Here is a 20189-nt window from a genome sequence, read left to right as displayed (position 1 = left end):
GAGTAGAGGCAAAAGTGTTTTCAAAACACCAATTACTGGTTTAAAGGCATCTGAAATTACATTGTAACTTCTGATCTAACTTTGAAAGGGACTTTCCAGTCAAAAAGCGATCATTATATTGTTTATGTAGTATAAGGATGTCCAATCTCCAATCATATTGTTATGAAAAGTTGAATGTAAATCCTAAATATTTGCATTTAAAACTAAAGAACGACTCTGGTGGGACTTGAAGCCACAGCCTTTGAATAACTACAACCAACTAGAAGTCCAATGCGCTATCCATTGAGCCACAGAGGACCTGGCAGTTTTTGAGCTTGGTTCGACTGTAGCACGTGTAGAATACATAGAGTGGCAAAAGAGTGTCAGATATTTACAATAGTTCTCCCAAATGCAAAAACAGCTATATCTGAGTCTTCCTCTTGCTGATATTTGGTGCAAGTCCTATTTTAAGTATGCAGATTTAGTGTCATAATTTGTGGTACACAAATAAGGACTGTAGGGAGACATTTTTTTATGATGTTTTAGAATACATACCACTCAATCTGAGAAAGGCTAGTTGAGTAGAGATAAAAGTGTTTTCAAAACACCAATTACTGGTTTTAAGGAATCTGAAATTACATTGTAACTTGTGATCTAACTTTGAAAGGAACTTTCCAGTCAACAACCGATCATTATATTGTTTATGTAGTATAAGGATGTCCAATCTCCAATCATATTGTTATGAAAAGTTGAATGTAAATCCTAAATATTTGCATTTAAAACTAAAGAACAACTCTGGTGGGACTTGAAGCCACAGCCTTTGAATAACTACAACCAACTAGAAGTCCAATGCGCTATCCATTGAGCTACAGAGCACCTGGCAGTTTTTGAGCTTGGTTCGACTGTAGCACTTGTAGAATACATAGAGTGGCAAAAGAGTGTCAGATATTTACAATAGTTCTCCCAAATGCAAAAACAGCTATATCTGAGTCTTCCTCTTGCTGATATTTGGTGCAAGTCCTATTTTAAGTATGCGGATTTAGTGACATAATTTGTGGTACACAATTAATGACTGTAGGGAGTCATTTTTTTATGATGTTTTAGAATACATACCCCTCAATCTGAGCAAGGCTAGTTGAGTAGAGACAAAAGTGTTTTCAAAACACCAATTACTGGTTTAAAAGAATCTGAAATTACATTGTAACTTGTGATCTAACTTTGAAAGGGACTTTCCAGTCAAAAAGCGATCATTATATTGTTTATGTAGTATAAGAATCTCCAATCTCCAATCATATTGTTATAAAAAGTTGAATGTAAATCCTAAATATTTGCATTTAAAATTAAAGAATGAATCTGGTGGGACTCAAGCCCACAACTTTTGAATAACTACAACCAACTAGAAGTCTAACGCGCTTTCCATTGCACCACAGCGCCCCTGGCAGCTTTAGCGCTTGGTTCGACTGTAGCACTTGTAGAATACATAGAGTGGCAAAGGAGTGTCAGATATTTACAATAGTTCTCCCAAATGCAAAAACAGCTATATCTGAGTCTTCCTCTTGCTGATATTTGGTGCAAGTCCTATTTTAAGTATGCAGATTTAGTGTCATAATTTGTGGTACACAAATAAGGACTGTAGGGAGACATTTTTTTATGATGTTTTAGAATACATACAACTCAATCTGAGAAAGGCTAGTTGAGTAGAGATAAAAGTGTTTTCAAAACACCAATTACTGGTTTTAAGGAATCTGAAATTACATTGTAACTTGTGATCTAACTTTGAAAGGAACTTTCCAGTCAACAACCGATCATTATATTGTTTATGTAGTATAAGGATGTCAAATCTCTAATCATATTGTTATGAAAAGTTGAATGTAAATCCTAAATATTTGCATTTAAAACTAAAGAACGACTCTGGTGGGACTTGAAGCCACAGCCTTTGAATAACTACAACCAACTAGAAGTCCAATGCGCTATCCATTGAGCTACAGAGCACCTGGCAGTTTTTGAGCTTGGTTCGACTGTAGCACTTGTAGAATACATAGAGTGGCAAAAGAGTGTCAGATATTTACAATAGTTCTCCCAAATGCAAAAACAGCTATATCTGAGTCTTCCTCTTGCTGATATTTGGTGCAAGTCCTATTTTAAGTATGCGGATTTAGTGACATAATTTGTGGTACACAATTAATGACTGTAGGGAGTCATTTTTTTATGATGTTTTAGAAAACATACCCCTCAATCTGAGCAAGGCTAGTTGAGTAGAGACAAAAGTGTTTTCAAAACACCAATTACTGGTTTAAAAGAATCTGAAATTACATTGTAACTTGTGATCTAACTTTGAAAGGGACTTTCCAGTCAAAAAACGATCATTATATTGTTTATGTAGTATAAGAATCTCCAATCTCCAATCATATTGTTATAAAAAGTTGAATGTAAATCCTAAATATTTGCATTTAAAATTAAAGAATGAATCTGGTGGGACTCGAGCCCACAACTTTTGAATAACTACAACCAACTAGAAGTCTAATGCGCTTTCCATTGCACCACAGCTCCCCTGGCAGCTTTAGCGCTTGGTTCGACTGTAGCACTTGTAGAATACATAGAGTGGCAAAGGAGTGTCAGATATTTACAATAGTTCTCCCAAATGCAAAAACAGCTATATCTGAGTCTTCCTCTTGCTGATATTTGGTGCAAGTCCTATTTTAAGTATGCAGATTTAGTGTCATAAGTTGTGGTACACAAATAAGGACTGTAGGGAGACATTTTTTTATGATGTTTTAGAATACATACCACTCAATCTGAGAAAGGCTAGTTGAGTAGAGATAAAAGTGTTTTCAAAACACCAATTACTGGTTTTAAGGAATCTGAAATTACATTGTAACTTGTGATCTAACTTTGAAAGGAACTTTCCAGTCAACAACCGATCATTATATTGTTTATGTAGTATAAGGATGTCCAATCTCCAATCATATTGTTATGAAAAGTGGAATGTAGTTCCTAAATATTTGCATTTAAAACTAAAAAACGACTCTGGTGGGACTCGAACCCACAACCTTTGAATAACTACAACCAACTAGAAGTCCAATGCACTATCCATTGCGCCACAGAGCCACTGGTGGTTTTAGAGCTTGGTTCGACTGTAGCACTTGTAGAATACATAGAGTGGCAAAGGAGTGTCAGATATTTACAATAGTTCTCCCAAATGCAAAAACAGCTATATCTGAGTCTTCCTCTTGCTGATATTTGGTGCAAGTCCTATTTTAAGAAAGCGGATTTAGTGACATAATTTGTGGTACACAATTAATGACTGTAGGGAGTCATTTTTTTATGATGTTTTAGAATACATACCCCTCAATCTGAGCAAGGCTAGTTGAGTAGAGACAAAAGTGTTTTCAAAACACCAATTACTGGTTTAAAAGAATCTGAAATTACATTGTAACTTGTGATCTAACTTTGAAAGGGACTTTCCAGTCAAAAAGCGATCATTATATTGTTTATGTAGTATAAGAATCTCCAATCTCCAATCATATTGTTATAAAAAGTTGAATGTAAATCCTAAATATTTGCATTTAAAATTAAAGAATGAATCTGGTGGGACTCGAGCCCACAACTTTTGAATAACTACAACCAACTAGAAGTCTAACGTGCTTTCCATTGCACCACAGCGCCCCTGGCAGCTTTAGCGCTTGGTTCGACTGTAGCACTTGTAGAATACATAGAGTGGCAAAGGAGTGTCAGATATTTACAATAGTTCTCCCAAATGCAAAAACAGCTATATCTGAGTCTTCCTCTTGCTGATATTTGGTGCAAGTCCTATTTTAAGTATGCAGATTTAGTGTCATAGTTTGTGGTACACAAATAAGGACTGTAGGGAGACATTTTTTTATGATGTTTTAGAATACATACCACTCAATCTGAGAAAGGCTAGTTGAGTAGAGATAAAAGTGTTTTCAAAACACCAATTACTGGTTTTAAGGAATCTGAAATTACATTGTAACTTGTGATCGAACTTTGAAAGGAACTTTCCAGTCAACAACCGATCATTATATTGTTTATGTAGTATAAGGATGTCCAATCTCCAATCATATTGTTATGAAAAGTTGAATGTAAATCCTAAATATTTGCATTTAAAACTAAAGAATGACTCTGGTGGGACTTGAAGCCACAGCCTTTGAATAACTACAACCAAATAGAAGTCCAATGCGCTATCCATTGAGCTACAGAGCACCTGGCAGTTTTCGAGCTTGGTTCGACTGTAGCACTTGTAGAATACATAGAGTGGCAAAAGAGTGTCAGATATTTACAATAGTTCTCCCAAATGCAAAAACAGCTATATCTGAGTCTTCCTCTTGCTGATATTTGGTGCAAGTCCTATTTTAAGTATGCGGATTTAGTGACATAATTTGTGGTACACAATTAATGACTGTAGGGAGTCATTTTTTTATGATGTTTTAGAATACATACCCCTCAATCTGAGCAAGGCTAGTTGAGTAGAGACAAAAGTGTTTTCAAAACACCAATTACTGGTTTAAATGAATCTGAAATTACATTGTAACTTGTGATCTAACTTTGAAAGGGACTTTCCAGTCAAAAAACGATCATTATATTGTTTATGTAGTATAAGAATCTCCAATCTCCAATCATATTGTTATAAAAAGTTGAATGTAAATCCTAAATATTTGCATTTAAAATTAAAGAATGAATCTGGTGGGACTCGAGCCCACAACTTTTGAATAACTACAACCAACTAGAAGTCTAATGCGCTTTCCATTGCACCACAGCGCCCCTGGCAGCTTTAGCGCTTGGTTCGACTGTAGCACTTGTAGAATACATAGAGTGGCAAAGGAGTGTCAGATATTTACAATAGTTCTCCCAAATGCAAAAACAGCTATATCTGAGTCTTCCTCTTGCTGATATTTGGTGCAAGTCCTATTTTAAGTATGCAGATTTAGTGTCATAATTTGTGGTACACAAATAAGGACTGTAGGGAGACATTTTTTTATGATGTTTTAGAATACATACCACTCAATCTGAGAAAGGCTAGTTGAGTAGAGATAAAAGTGTTTTCAAAACACCAATTACTGGTTTTAAGGAATCTGAAATTACATTGTAACTTGTGATCTAACTTTGAAAGGAACTTTCCAGTCAACAACCGATCATTATATTGTTTATGTAGTATAAGGATGTCCAATCTCCAATCATATTGTTATGAAAAGTGGAATGTAGTTCCTAAATATTTGCATTTAAAACTAAAGAACGACTCTGGTGGGACTCGAACCCACAACCTTTGAATAACTACAACCAACTAGAAGTCCAATGCGCTATCCATTGCGCCACAGAGCCACTGGTGGTTTTAGAGCTTGGTTCGACTGTAGCACTTGTAGAATATATAGAGTGGCAAAGGAGTGTCAGATATTTACAATAGTTCTCCCAAATGCAAAAACAGCTATATCTGAGTCTTCCTCTTGCTGATATTTGGTGCAAGTCCTATTTTTAGAAAGCGGATTTAGTGACATAATTTGTGGTACACAATTAATGACAGTAGGGAGACATTTTTTTATGATGTTTTAGAATACATACCCCTCAATCTGAGCAAGGCTAGTTGAGTAGAGACAAAAGTGTTTTCAAAACACCAATTACTGGTTTAAAGGCATCTGAAATTACATTGTAACTTGTGATCTAACTTTGAAAGGGACTTTCCAGTCAAAAAGCGATCATTATATTGTTTATGTAGTATAAGAATCTCCAATCTCCAATCATATTGTTATAAAAAGTTGAATGTAAATCCTAAATATTTGCATTTAAAACTAAAGAATGACGCTGGTGGGACTTGAAGCCACAGCCTTTGAATAACTACAACCAACTAGAAGTCCAATGCGCTATCCATTGAGCCACAGAGCCCCTGGCAGTTTTAGCGCTTGGTTCGACTGTAGCACTTGTAGAATACATAGAGTGGCAAAAGAGTGTCAGATATTTACAATAGTTCTCCCAAATGCAAAAACAGCTATATCTGAGTCTTCCTCTTGCTGATATTTGGTGCAAGTCCTATTTTAAGTATGCAGATTTAGTGACATAATTTGTGGTACACAATTAATGACTGTAGGGAGTCATTTTTTTATGATGTTTTAGAATACATACCCCTCAATCTGAGCAAGGCTAGTTGAGTAGAGACAAAAGTGTTTTCAAAACACCAATTACTGGTTTAAAAGAATCTGAAATTACATTGTAACTTGTGATCTAACTTTGAAAGGGACTTTCCAGTCAAAAAGCGATCATTATATTGTTTATGTAGTATAAGAATCTCCAATCTCCAATCATATTGTTATAAAAAGTTGAATGTAAATCCTAAATATTTGCATTTAAAATTAAAGAATGAATCTGGTGGGACTCGAGCCCACAACTTTTGAATAACTACAACCAACTAGAAGTCTAACGCGCTTTCCATTGCACCACAGCGCCCCTGGCAGCTTTAGCGCTTGGTTCGACTGTAGCACTTGTAGAATACATAGAGTGGCAAAGGAGTGTCAGATATTTACAATAGTTCTCCCAAATGCAAAAACAGCTATATCTGAGTCTTCCTCTTGCTGATATTTGGTGCACGTCCTATTTTAAGTATGCGGATTTAGTGTCAAAATTTGTGGTACACAAATAAGGACTGTAGGGAGACATTTTTTTATGATGTTTTAGAATACATACCACTCAATCTGAGAAAGGCTAGTTGAGTAGAGATAAAAGTGTTTTCAAAACACCAATTACTGGTTTTAAGGAATCTGAAATTACATTGTAACTTGTGATCTAACTTTGAAAGGAACTTTCCAGTCAACAACCGATCATTATATTGTTTATGTAGTATAAGGATGTCCAATCTCCAATCATATTGTTATGAAAAGTGGAATGTAGTTCCTAAATATTTGCATTTAAAACTAAAGAACGACTCTGGTGGGACTCGAACCCACAACCTTTGAATAACTACAACCAACTAGAAGTCCAATGCGCTATCCATTGCGCCACAGAGCCACTGGTGGTTTTAGAGCTTGGTTCGACTGTAGCACTTGTAGAATACATATAGTTGCAAAGGAGTGTCAGATATTTACAATAGTTCTCCCAAATGCAAAAACAGCTATATCTGAGTCTTCCTCTTGCTGATATTTGGTGCAAGTCCTATTTTAAGAAAGCGGATTTAGTGACATAATTTGTGGTACACAATTAATGACAGTAGGGAGACATTTTTTTATGATGTTTTAGAATACATACCCCTCAATCTGAGCAAGGCTAGTTGAGTAGAGACAAAAGTGTTTTCAAAACACCAATTACTGGTTTAAAGGCATCTGAAATTACATTGTAACTTGTGATCTAACTTTGAAAGGGACTTTCCAGTCAAAAAGCGATCATTATATTGTTTATGTAGTATAAGGATGTCCAATCTCCAATCATATTGTTATGAAAAGTTGAATGTAAATCCTAAATATTTGCATTTAAAACTAAAGAACGACTCTGGTGGGACTTGAAGCCACAGCCTTTGAATAACTACAACCAACTAGAAGTCCAATGCGCTATCCATTGAGCCACAGAGGACCTGGCAGTTTTTGAGCTTGGTTCGACTGTAGCACGTGTAGAATACATAGAGTGGCAAAAGAGTGTCAGATATTTACAATAGTTCTCCCAAATGCAAAAACAGCTATATCTGAGTCTTCCTCTTGCTGATATTTGGTGCAAGTCCTATTTTAAGTATGCAGATTTAGTGTCATAATTTGTGGTACACAAATAAGGACTGTAGGGAGACATTTTTTATGATGTTTTAGAATACATACCACTCAATCTGAGAAAGGCTAGTTGAGTAGAGATAAAAGTGTTTTCAAAACACCAATTACTGGTTTTAAGGAATCTGAAATTACATTGTAACTTGTGATCTAACTTTGAAAGGAACTTTCCAGTCAACAACCGATCATTATATTGTTTATGTAGTATAAGGATGTCCAATCTCCAATCATATTGTTATGAAAAGTTGAATGTAAATCCTAAATATTTGCATTTAAAACTAAAGAACAACTCTGGTGGGACTTGAAGCCACAGCCTTTGAATAACTACAACCAACTAGAAGTCCAATGCGCTATCCATTGAGCTACAGAGCACCTGGCAGTTTTTGAGCTTGGTTCGACTGTAGCACTTGTAGAATACATAGAGTGGCAAAAGAGTGTCAGATATTTACAATAGTTCTCCCAAATGCAAAAACAGCTATATCTGAGTCTTCCTCTTGCTGATATTTGGTGCAAGTCCTATTTTAAGTATGCGGATTTAGTGACATAATTTGTGGTACACAATTAATGACTGTAGGGAGTCATTTTTTTATGATGTTTTAGAATACATACCCCTCAATCTGAGCAAGGCTAGTTGAGTAGAGACAAAAGTGTTTTCAAAACACCAATTACTGGTTTAAAAGAATCTGAAATTACATTGTAACTTGTGATCTAACTTTGAAAGGGACTTTCCAGTCAAAAAGCGATCATTATATTGTTTATGTAGTATAAGAATCTCCAATCTCCAATCATATTGTTATAAAAAGTTGAATGTAAATCCTAAATATTTGCATTTAAAATTAAAGAATGAATCTGGTGGGACTCAAGCCCACAACTTTTGAATAACTACAACCAACTAGAAGTCTAACGCGCTTTCCATTGCACCACAGCGCCCCTGGCAGCTTTAGCGCTTGGTTCGACTGTAGCACTTGTAGAATACATAGAGTGGCAAAGGAGTGTCAGATATTTACAATAGTTCTCCCAAATGCAAAAACAGCTATATCTGAGTCTTCCTCTTGCTGATATTTGGTGCAAGTCCTATTTTAAGTATGCAGATTTAGTGTCATAATTTGTGGTACACAAATAAGGACTGTAGGGAGACATTTTTTTATGATGTTTTAGAATACATACAACTCAATCTGAGAAAGGCTAGTTGAGTAGAGATAAAAGTGTTTTCAAAACACCAATTACTGGTTTTAAGGAATCTGAAATTACATTGTAACTTGTGATCTAACTTTGAAAGGAACTTTCCAGTCAACAACCGATCATTATATTGTTTATGTAGTATAAGGATGTCAAATCTCTAATCATATTGTTATGAAAAGTTGAATGTAAATCCTAAATATTTGCATTTAAAACTAAAGAACGACTCTGGTGGGACTTGAAGCCACAGCCTTTGAATAACTACAACCAACTAGAAGTCCAATGCGCTATCCATTGAGCTACAGAGCACCTGGCAGTTTTTGAGCTTGGTTCGACTGTAGCACTTGTAGAATACATAGAGTGGCAAAAGAGTGTCAGATATTTACAATAGTTCTCCCAAATGCAAAAACAGCTATATCTGAGTCTTCCTCTTGCTGATATTTGGTGCAAGTCCTATTTTAAGTATGCGGATTTAGTGACATAATTTGTGGTACACAATTAATGACTGTAGGGAGTCATTTTTTTATGATGTTTTAGAATACATACCCCTCAATCTGAGCAAGGCTAGTTGAGTAGAGACAAAAGTGTTTTCAAAACACCAATTACTGGTTTAAAAGAATCTGAAATTACATTGTAACTTGTGATCTAACTTTGAAAGGGACTTTCCAGTCAAAAAACGATCATTATATTGTTTATGTAGTATAAGAATCTCCAATCTCCAATCATATTGTTATAAAAAGTTGAATGTAAATCCTAAATATTTGCATTTAAAATTAAAGAATGAATCTGGTGGGACTCGAGCCCACAACTTTTGAATAACTACAACCAACTAGAAGTCTAATGCGCTTTCCATTGCACCACAGCGCCCCTGGCAGCTTTAGCGCTTGGTTCGACTGTAGCACTTGTAGAATACATAGAGTGGCAAAGGAGTGTCAGATATTTACAATAGTTCTCCCAAATGCAAAAACAGCTATATCTGAGTCTTCCTCTTGCTGATATTTGGTGCAAGTCCTATTTTAAGTATGCAGATTTAGTGTCATAAGTTGTGGTACACAAATAAGGACTGTAGGGAGACATTTTTTTATGATGTTTTAGAATACATACCACTCAATCTGAGAAAGGCTAGTTGAGTAGAGATAAAAGTGTTTTCAAAACACCAATTACTGGTTTTAAGGAATCTGAAATTACATTGTAACTTGTGATCTAACTTTGAAAGGAACTTTCCAGTCAACAACCGATCATTATATTGTTTATGTAGTATAAGGATGTCCAATCTCCAATCATATTGTTATGAAAAGTGGAATGTAGTTCCTAAATATTTGCATTTAAAACTAAAAAACGACTCTGGTGGGACTCGAACCCACAACCTTTGAATAACTACAACCAACTAGAAGTCCAATGCGCTATCCATTGCGCCACAGAGCCACTGGTGGTTTTAGAGCTTGGTTCGACTGTAGCACTTGTAGAATACATAGAGTGGCAAAGGAGTGTCAGATATTTACAATAGTTCTCCCAAATGCAAAAACAGCTATATCTGAGTCTTCCTCTTGCTGATATTTGGTGCAAGTCCTATTTTAAGAAAGCGGATTTAGTGACATAATTTGTGGTACACAATTAATGACTGTAGGGAGTCATTTATTTATGATGTTTTAGAATACATACCCCTCAATCTGAGCAAGGCTAGTTGAGTAGAGACAAAAGTGTTTTCAAAACACCAATTACTGGTTTAAAAGAATCTGAAATTACATTGTAACTTGTGATCTAACTTTGAAAGGGACTTTCCAGTCAAAAAGCGATCATTATATTGTTTATGTAGTATAAGAATCTCCAATCTCCAATCATATTGTTATAAAAAGTTGAATGTAAATCCTAAATATTTGCATTTAAAATTAAAGAATGAATCTGGTGGGACTCGAGCCCACAACTTTTGAATAACTACAACCAACTAGAAGTCTAATGTGCTTTCCATTGCACCACAGCGCCCCTGGCAGCTTTAGCGCTTGGTTCGACTGTAGCACTTGTAGAATACATAGAGTGGCAAAGGAGTGTCAGATATTTACAATAGTTCTCCCAAATGCAAAAACAGCTATATCTGAGTCTTCCTCTTGCTGATATTTGGTGCAAGTCCTATTTTAAGTATGCAGATTTAGTGTCATAGTTTGTGGTACACAAATAAGGACTGTAGGGAGACATTTTTTTATGATGTTTTAGAATACATACCACTCAATCTGAGAAAGGCTAGTTGAGTAGAGATAAAAGTGTTTTCAAAACACCAATTACTGGTTTTAAGGAATCTGAAATTACATTGTAACTTGTGATCGAACTTTGAAAGGAACTTTCCAGTCAACAACCGATCATTATATTGTTTATGTAGTATAAGGATGTCCAATCTCCAATCATATTGTTATGAAAAGTTGAATGTAAATCCTAAATATTTGCATTTAAAACTAAAGAATGACTCTGGTGGGACTTGAAGCCACAGCCTTTGAATAACTACAACCAACTAGAAGTCCAATGCGCTATCCATTGAGCTACAGAGCACCTGGCAGTTTTCGAGCTTGGTTCGACTGTAGCACTTGTAGAATACATAGAGTGGCAAAAGAGTGTCAGATATTTACAATAGTTCTCCCAAATGCAAAAACAGCTATATCTGAGTCTTCCTCTTGCTGATATTTGGTGCAAGTCCTATTTTAAGTATGCGGATTTAGTGACATAATTTGTGGTACACAATTAATGACTGTAGGGAGTCATTTTTTTATGATGTTTTAGAATACATACCCCTCAATCTGAGCAAGGCTAGTTGAGTAGAGACAAAAGTGTTTTCAAAACACCAATTACTGGTTTAAATGAATCTGAAATTACATTGTAACTTGTGATCTAACTTTGAAAGGGACTTTCCAGTCAAAAAACGATCATTATATTGTTTATGTAATATAAGAATCTCCAATCTCCAATCATATTGTTATAAAAAGTTGAATGTAAATCCTAAATATTTGCATTTAAAATTAAAGAATGAATCTGGTGGGACTCGAGCCCACAACTTTTGAATAACTACAACCAACTAGAAGTCTAATGCGCTTTCCATTGCACCACAGCGCCCCTGGCAGCTTTAGCGCTTGGTTCGACTGTAGCACTTGTAGAATACATAGAGTGGCAAAGGAGTGTCAGATATTTACAATAGTTCTCCCAAATGCAAAAACAGCTATATCTGAGTCTTCCTCTTGCTGATATTTGGTGCAAGTCCTATTTTAAGTATGCAGATTTAGTGTCATAATTTGTGGTACACAAATAAGGACTGTAGGGAGACATTTTTTTATGATGTTTTAGAATACATACCACTCAATCTGAGAAAGGCTAGTTGAGTAGAGATAAAAGTGTTTTCAAAACACCAATTACTGGTTTTAAGGAATCTGAAATTACATTGTAACTTGTGATCTAACTTTGAAAGGAACTTTCCAGTCAACAACCGATCATTATATTGTTTATGTAGTATAAGGATGTCCAATCTCCAATCATATTGTTATGAAAAGTGGAATGTAGTTCCTAAATATTTGCATTTAAAACTAAAGAACGACTCTGGTGGGACTCAAACCCACAACCTTTGAATAACTACAACCAACTAGAAGTCCAATGCGCTATCCATTGCGCCACAGAGCCACTGGTGGTTTTAGAGCTTGGTTCGACTGTAGCACTTGTAGAATATATAGAGTGGCAAAGGAGTGTCAGATATTTACAATAGTTCTCCCAAATGCAAAAACAGCTATATCTGAGTCTTCCTCTTGCTGATATTTGGTGCAAGTCCTATTTTTAGAAAGCGGATTTAGTGACATAATTTGTGGTACACAATTAATGACAGTAGGGAGACATTTTTTATGATGTTTTAGAATACATACCCCTCAATCTGAGCAAGGCTAGTTGAGTAGAGACAAAAGTGTTTTCAAAACACCAATTACTGGTTTAAAGGCATCTGAAATTACATTGTAACTTGTGATCTAACTTTGAAAGGGACTTTCCAGTCAAAAAGCGATCATTATATTGTTTATGTAGTATAAGAATCTCCAATCTCCAATCATATTGTTATAAAAAGTTGAATGTAAATCCTAAATATTTGCATTTAAAACTAAAGAATGACTCTGGTGGGACTTGAAGCCACAGCCTTTGAATAACTACAACCAACTAGAAGTCCAATGCGCTATCCATTGAGCCACAGAGCCCCTGGCAGTTTTAGCGCTTGGTTCGACTGTAGCACTTGTAGAATACATAGAGTGGCAAAAGAGTGTCAGATATTTACAATAGTTCTCCCAAATGCAAAAACAGCTATATCTGAGTCTTCCTCTTGCTGATATTTGGTGCAAGTCCTATTTTAAGTATGCAGATTTAGTGACATAATTTGTGGTACACAATTAATGACTGTAGGGAGTCATTTTTTTATGATGTTTTAGAATACATACCCCTCAATCTGAGCAAGGCTAGTTGAGTAGAGACAAAAGTGTTTTCAAAACACCAATTACTGGTTTAAAAGAATCTGAAATTACATTGTAACTTGTGATCTAACTTTGAAAGGGACTTTCCAGTCAAAAAGCGATCATTATATTGTTTATGTAGTATAAGAATCTCCAATCTCCAATCATATTGTTATAAAAAGTTGAATGTAAATCCTAAATATTTGCATTTAAAATTAAAGAATGAATCTGGTGGGACTCGAGCCCACAACTTTTGAATAACTACAACCAACTAGAAGTCTAACGCGCTTTCCATTGCACCACAGCGCCCCTGGCAGCTTTAGCGCTTGGTTCGACTGTAGCACTTGTAGAATACATAGAGTGGCAAAGGAGTGTCAGATATTTACAATAGTTCTCCCAAATGCAAAAACAGCTATATCTGAGTCTTCCTCTTGCTGATATTTGGTGCAAGTCCTATTTTAAGTATGCGGATTTAGTGTCAAAATTTGTGGTACACAAATAAGGACTGTAGGGAGACATTTTTTTATGATGTTTTAGAATACATACCACTCAATCTGAGAAAGGCTAGTTGAGTAGAGATAAAAGTGTTTTCAAAACACCAATTACTGGTTTTAAGGAATCTGAAATTACATTGTAACCTGTGATCTAACTTTGAAAGGAACTTTCCAGTCAACAACCGATCATTATATTGTTTATGTAGTATAAGGATGTCCAATCTCCAATCATATTGTTATGAAAAGTTGAATGTAAATCCTAAATATTTGCATTTAAAACTAAAGAATGACTCTGGTGGGACTCAAACCCACAACCTTTGAATAACTACAACCAACTAGAAGTCCAATGCGCTATCCATTGCGCCACAGAGCCACTGGTGGTTTTAGAGCTTGGTTCGACTGTAGCACTTGTAGAATACATAGAGTGGCAAAGGAGTGTCAGACATTTACAATAGTTCTCCCAAATGCAAAAACAGCTATATCTGAGTCTTCCTCTTGCTGATATTTGGTGCAAGTCCTATTTTAAGAAAGCGGATTTAGTGACATAATTTGTGGTACACAATTAATGACAGTAGGGAGACATTTTTTTATGATGTTTTAGAATACATACCCCTCAATCTGAGCAAGGCTAGTTGAGTAGAGATAAAAGTGTTTTCAAAACACCAATTACGGGTTTAAAGGAATCTGAAATTACATTGTAACTTGTGATCTAACTTTGAAAGGGACTTTCCAGTCAACAACCGATCATTATATTGTTTATGTAGTATAAGGATGTCCAATCTCCAATCATATTGTTATGAAAAGTTGAATGTAAATCCTAAATATTTGCATTTAAAACTAAAGAACGACTCTGGTGGGACTTGAACCCACAACCTTTGAATAACTACAACCAACTAGAAGTCCTATGCGCTATCCATTGCGCCACAGAGCCACTGGCGGTTTTAGAGCTTGGTTCGACTGTAGCACTTGTAGAATACATAGAGTGGCAAAGGAGTGTCAGATATTTACAATAGTTCTCCCAAATGCAAAAACAGCTATATCTGAGTCTTCCTCTTGCTGATATTTGGTGCAAGTCCTATTTTAAGAAAGCGGATTTAGTGACATAATTTGTGGTACACAATTAATGACAGTAGGGAGACATTTTTTTATGATGTTTTAGAATACATACCCCTCAATCTGAGCAAGGCTAGTTGAGTAGAGACAAAAGTGTTTTCAAAACACCAATTACTGGTTTAAAAGAATCTGAAATTACATTGTAACTTGTGATCTAACTTTGAAAGGGACTTTCCAGTCAAAAAGCGATCATTATATTGTTTATGTAGTATAAGAATCTCCTATCTCCAATCATATTGTTATAAAAAGTTGAATGTAAATCCTAAATATTTGCATTTAAAATTAAAGAATGAATCTGTTGGGACTCGAGCCCACAACTTTTGAATAACTACAACCAACTAGAAGTCTAACACACTTTCCATTGCACCACAGCGCCCCTGGCAGCTTTAGCGCTTGGTTCGACTATAGCACTTTTAGAATACATAGAGTGGCAAAGGAGTGTCAGATATTTACAATAGTTCTCCCAAATGCAAAAACAGCTATATCTGAGTCTTCCTCTTGCTGATATTTGGTGCAAGTCCTATTTTAAGTATGCGGATTTAGTGTCATAATTTGTGGTACACAAATAAGGACTGTAGGGAGACATTTTTTTATGATGTTTTAGAATACATACCACTCAATCTGAGAAAGGCTAGTTGAGTAGAGATAAAAGTGTTTTCAAAACACCAATTACTGGTTTTAAGGAATCTGAAATTACATTGTAACTTGTGATCTAACTTTGAAAGGAACTTTCCAGTCAACAACCGATCATTATATTGTTTATGTAGTATAAGGATGTCCAATCTCCAATCACATTGTTATGAAAAGTGGAATGTAGTTCCTAAATATTTGCATTTAAAACTAAAGAACAACTCTGGTGGGACTCGAACCCACAACCTTTGACTAACTACAACCAACTAGAAGTCCAATGCGCTATCCATTGCGCCACAGAGCCGCTGGTGGTTTTAGAGCTTGGTTCGACTGTAGCACTTGTAGAATACATAGAGTGGCAAAGGAGTGTCAGATATTTACAATAGTTCTCCCAAATGCAAAAACAGCTATATCTCAGTCTTCCTCTTGCTGATATTTGGTGCAAGTCCTATTTTAAGAAAGCGGATTTAGTGACATAATTTGTGGTACACAATTAATGACAGTAGGGAGACATTTTTTTATGATGTTTTAGAATACATACCCCTCAATCTGAGCAAGGCTAGTTGAGTAGAGACAAAAGTGTTTTCAAAACACCAATTACTGGTTTAAAGGCATCTGAAATTACATTGTAACTTGTGATCTAACTTTGAAAGGGACTTTCCAGTCAAAAAGCGATCATTATATTGTTTATGTAGTATAAGAATCTCCAATCTCCAATCATATTGTTATAAAAAGTTGAATGTAAATCCTAAATATTTGCATTTAAAATTAAAGAATAAATCTGGTGGGACTCGAGCCCACAACTTTCGAATAACTACAACCAACTAGAAGTCTAACGCGCTTTCCATTGCACCACAGCGCCCCTGGCAGCTTTAGCGCTTGGTTCGACTGTAGCACTTTTAGAATACATAGAGTGGCAAAGGAGTGTCAGATATTTACAATAGTTCTCCCAAATGCAAAAACAGCTATATCTGAGTCTTCCTCTTGCTGATATTTGGTGCAAGTCCTATTTTAAGTATGCGGATTTAGAGACATAATTTGTGGTACACAATTAAGGACTGTAGGGAGACATTTTTTTATGATGTTTTAGAATACATACCACTCAATCTGAGAAAGGCTAGTTGAGTAGAGATAAAAGTGTTTTCAAAACACCAATAACGGGTTTAAAGGAGTCTGAAATTACATTGTTACTTGTGATCTAACTTTGAAAGGGACTTTCCAGCCAACAACCGATCATTATATTGTTTATGTAGTATAAGGATGTCCAATCTCCAATCATATTGTTATGAAAAGTTGAATGTAAATCCTAAATATTTGCATTTAAAACTAAAGAATGACTCTGGTGGGACTTGAAGCCACAGCCTTTGAATAACTACAACCAACTAGAAGTCCAATGCGCTATCCATTGAGCCACAGAGCCCCTGGTAGTTTTCGAGCTTGGTTCGACTGTAGCACTTGTAGAATACATAGAGTGGCAAAAGAGTGTCAGATATTTACAATAGTTCTCCCAAATGCAAAAACAGCTATATCTGAGTCTTCCTCTTGCTGATATTTGGTGCAAGTCCTATTTTAAGTATGCGGATTTAGTGACATAATTTGTGGTACACAATTAATGACTGTAGGGAGTCATTTTTTTATGATGTTTTAGAATACATACCCCTCAATCTGAGCAAGGCTAGTTGAGTAGAGACAAAAGTGTTTTCAAAACACCAATTACTGGTTTAAAAGAATCTGAAATTACATTGTAACTTGTAATCTAACTTTGAAAGGGACTTTCCAGTTAAAAACCGATCATTATATTGTTTATGTAGTATAAGGATGTCCAATCTCCAATCATATTGTTATGAAAAGTTGAATGTAAATCCTAAATATTTGCATTTAAAACTAAAGAACGACTCTGGTGGGACTTGAACCCACAACTTTTGAATAACTACAACCAACTAGAAGTCCTATGCGCTATCCATTGCGCCACAGAGCCACTGGCGGTTTTAGAGCTTGGTTCGACTGTAGCACTTGTAGAATACATAGAGTGGCAAAGGAGTGTCAGATATTTACAATAGTTCTTCCAAATGCAAAAACAGCTATATCTGAGTCTTCCTCTTGCTTATATTTGGTGCAAGTCCTATTTTAAGAAAGCGGATTTAGTGACATAATTTGTGGTACACAATTAATGACAGTAGGGAGACATTTTTTTATGATGTTTTAGAATACATACCACTCAATCTGAGCAAGGCTAGTTGAGTAGAGACAAAAGTGTTTTCAAAACACCAATTACTGGTTTAAAGGAATCTGAAATTACATTGTAACTTGTGATCTAACTTTGAAAGGGACTTTCCAGTCAAAAAGCGATCATTATATTGTTTATGTAGTATAAGAATCTCCAATCTCCAATCATATTGTTATAAAAAGTTGAATGTAAATCCTAAATATTTGCATTTAAAATTAAAGAATGAATCTGGTGGGACTCGAGCCCACAACTTTCGAATAACTACAACCAACTAGAAGTCTAACGCGCTTTCCATTGCACCACAGCGCCCCTGGCAGCTTTAGCGCTTGGTTCGACTGTAGCACTTGTAGAATACATAGAGTGGCAAAGGAGTGTCAGATATTTACAATAGTTCTCCCAAATGCAAAAACAGCTATATCTGAGTCTTCCTCTTGCTGATATTTGGTGCAAGTCCTATTTTAAGTATGCGGATTTAGAGACATAATTTGTGGTACACAATTAAGGACTGTAGGGAGACATTTTTTTATGATGTTTTAGAATACATACCACTCAATCTGAGAAAGGCTAGTTGAGTAGAGATAAAAGTGTTTTCAAAACACCAATTACGGGTTTAAAGGAATCTGAAATTACATTGTAACTTGTGATCTAACTTTGAAACGGACTTTCCAGTCAACAACCGATCATTATATTGTTTATGTAGTATAAGGATGTCCAATCTCCAATCATATTGTTATGAAAAGTTGAATGTAAATCCTAAATATTTGCATTTAAAACTAAAGAACGACTCTGGTGGGACTTGAAGCCACAACCTTTGAATAACTACAACCAACTAGAAGTCCAATGCGCTATCCATTGAGCCACAGAGCCCCTGGCAGTTTTTGAGCTTGGTTCGACTGTAGCACTTGTAGAATACATAGAGTGGCAAAGGAGTGTCAGATATTTACAATAGTTCTCCCAAATGCAAAAACAGCTATATCTGAGTCTTCCTCTTGCTGATATTTGGTGCAAGTCCTATTTTAAGTATGCGGATTTAGTGACATAATTTGTGGTACACAATTAATGACTGTAGGGAGACATTTTTTTATGATGTTTTAGAATACATACCCCTCAATCTGAGCAAGGCTAGGTGAGTAGAGACAAAAGTGTTTTCAAAACACCAATTACTGGTTTAAAGGAATCTGAAATTACATTGTAACTTGTGATCTCACTTTGAAAGGGACTTTCCAGTCAAAAAGCGATCATTATATTGTTTATGTAGTATAAGAATCTCCAATCTCCAATCATATTGTTATAAAAAGTTGAATGTAAATTATAAATATTTGCATTTAAAATTAAAGAATGAATCTGGTGGGACTCGAGCCCACAACTTTTGAATAACTACAACCAACTAGAAGTCTAACACGCTTTCAATTGCACCACAGCGCCCCTGGCAGCTTTAGCGCTTGGTTCGACTGTAGCACTTGTAGAATACATAGAGTGGCAAAGGAGTGTCAGATATTTACAATAGTTCTCCCAAATGCAAAAACTGCTATATCTGAGTCTTCCTCTTGCTGATATTTAGTGCAAGTCCTATTTTAAGTATGTGGATTTAGTGACATAATTTGTGGTACACAATTAAGGACTGTAGGGAGACATTTTTTCATGATGTTTTAGAATACATACCCCTCAATCTGAGCAAGGCTAGTTGAGCAGAGACAAAAATGTTTTCAAAACACCAATTACTGGTTTAAAGGAATCTGAAATTACATTGTAACTTGTGATCTAACTTTGAAAGGGACTTTCCAGTCAAAAACCGATCATTATATTGTTTATGTAGTACTGATTGAGTCTCCCATATCCAAAAAGCTTGGTACCAGGGGTATTTTGGATAATGGAATATTCCGTATTTTGGAATAATTGCATATCATAATGAAATATCTTGGGAATGGGACCCCAATATACACACATAATGCATATATGTGTTATATGCACCTTATACACACAGCCTGCAGCTCATTTTATACAATATTTTCAATAATTTTGTGGCTCAAGCAATGTTTGTGTACATACATGAAATAAACTAATGTTGCATTTACACCCTATACACACAACCTGAAGGTAATTTTATACCATATTTTTAATAATTTGTGCCTTAGACAAAGTTTTTGTACATTGAACCATCAAAAATCAAAGGTTTTATTATCTCAGTCAAGCCGAAATTATTCCGTAATTCGGAATATTCCGTATTTCGGAATATTTGGATATGGGAGACTGAACCTGTATAAGGATGTCCAATCTCCAATCATATTGTTATGAAAAGTTGAATGTAAATCTTAAATATTTGCATTTAAAACTAAAGAATAACTCT

At 35.4% G+C, this 20189-nt stretch overlaps 9 non-coding genes across 9 annotated transcripts; all 9 read right to left on the bottom strand.

The window, feature by feature from the left end:
* Nucleotides 1–3001: 3001 nt before the first annotated feature.
* TRNAR-UCU (transfer RNA arginine (anticodon UCU)) lies at nucleotides 3002–3087 on the bottom strand. The gene is given in 2 exon segments: nucleotides 3002–3037; nucleotides 3051–3087. It is a non-coding gene; the product is annotated as a tRNA-Arg (tRNA).
* Nucleotides 3088–5233: 2146 nt separating this feature from the next.
* TRNAR-UCU (transfer RNA arginine (anticodon UCU)) lies at nucleotides 5234–5319 on the bottom strand. Its single transcript is given in 2 exon segments — nucleotides 5234–5269; nucleotides 5283–5319. It is a non-coding gene; the product is annotated as a tRNA-Arg (tRNA).
* A 1588-nt stretch (nucleotides 5320–6907) lies between these two features.
* Nucleotides 6908–6993, bottom strand: TRNAR-UCU (transfer RNA arginine (anticodon UCU)). The gene is given in 2 exon segments: nucleotides 6908–6943; nucleotides 6957–6993. It is a non-coding gene; the product is annotated as a tRNA-Arg (tRNA).
* Nucleotides 6994–10254: 3261 nt separating this feature from the next.
* TRNAR-UCU (transfer RNA arginine (anticodon UCU)) lies at nucleotides 10255–10340 on the bottom strand. Its single transcript is given in 2 exon segments — nucleotides 10255–10290; nucleotides 10304–10340. It is a non-coding gene; the product is annotated as a tRNA-Arg (tRNA).
* A 2146-nt stretch (nucleotides 10341–12486) lies between these two features.
* On the bottom strand, nucleotides 12487–12572 carry TRNAR-UCU (transfer RNA arginine (anticodon UCU)). The gene is given in 2 exon segments: nucleotides 12487–12522; nucleotides 12536–12572. It is a non-coding gene; the product is annotated as a tRNA-Arg (tRNA).
* Nucleotides 12573–14159: 1587 nt separating this feature from the next.
* TRNAR-UCU (transfer RNA arginine (anticodon UCU)) lies at nucleotides 14160–14245 on the bottom strand. Its single transcript is given in 2 exon segments — nucleotides 14160–14195; nucleotides 14209–14245. It is a non-coding gene; the product is annotated as a tRNA-Arg (tRNA).
* Nucleotides 14246–14717: 472 nt separating this feature from the next.
* TRNAR-UCU (transfer RNA arginine (anticodon UCU)) lies at nucleotides 14718–14803 on the bottom strand. Its single transcript is given in 2 exon segments — nucleotides 14718–14753; nucleotides 14767–14803. It is a non-coding gene; the product is annotated as a tRNA-Arg (tRNA).
* A 1030-nt stretch (nucleotides 14804–15833) lies between these two features.
* Nucleotides 15834–15919, bottom strand: TRNAR-UCU (transfer RNA arginine (anticodon UCU)). Its single transcript is given in 2 exon segments — nucleotides 15834–15869; nucleotides 15883–15919. It is a non-coding gene; the product is annotated as a tRNA-Arg (tRNA).
* A 1588-nt stretch (nucleotides 15920–17507) lies between these two features.
* Nucleotides 17508–17593, bottom strand: TRNAR-UCU (transfer RNA arginine (anticodon UCU)). The gene is given in 2 exon segments: nucleotides 17508–17543; nucleotides 17557–17593. It is a non-coding gene; the product is annotated as a tRNA-Arg (tRNA).
* Between the last annotated feature and the right edge of the window lie 2596 nt (nucleotides 17594–20189).

This window comes from Taudactylus pleione, unplaced genomic scaffold (assembly GCF_031769625.1).
Source record: "Taudactylus pleione unplaced genomic scaffold, aTauple2 ptg000070l, whole genome shotgun sequence".
Taxonomy (NCBI): domain Eukaryota; kingdom Metazoa; phylum Chordata; class Amphibia; order Anura; family Myobatrachidae; genus Taudactylus; species Taudactylus pleione.
Note: the sequence above shows the minus strand (reverse complement) of the source record. Positions and strands in the feature narration are given on the sequence as shown.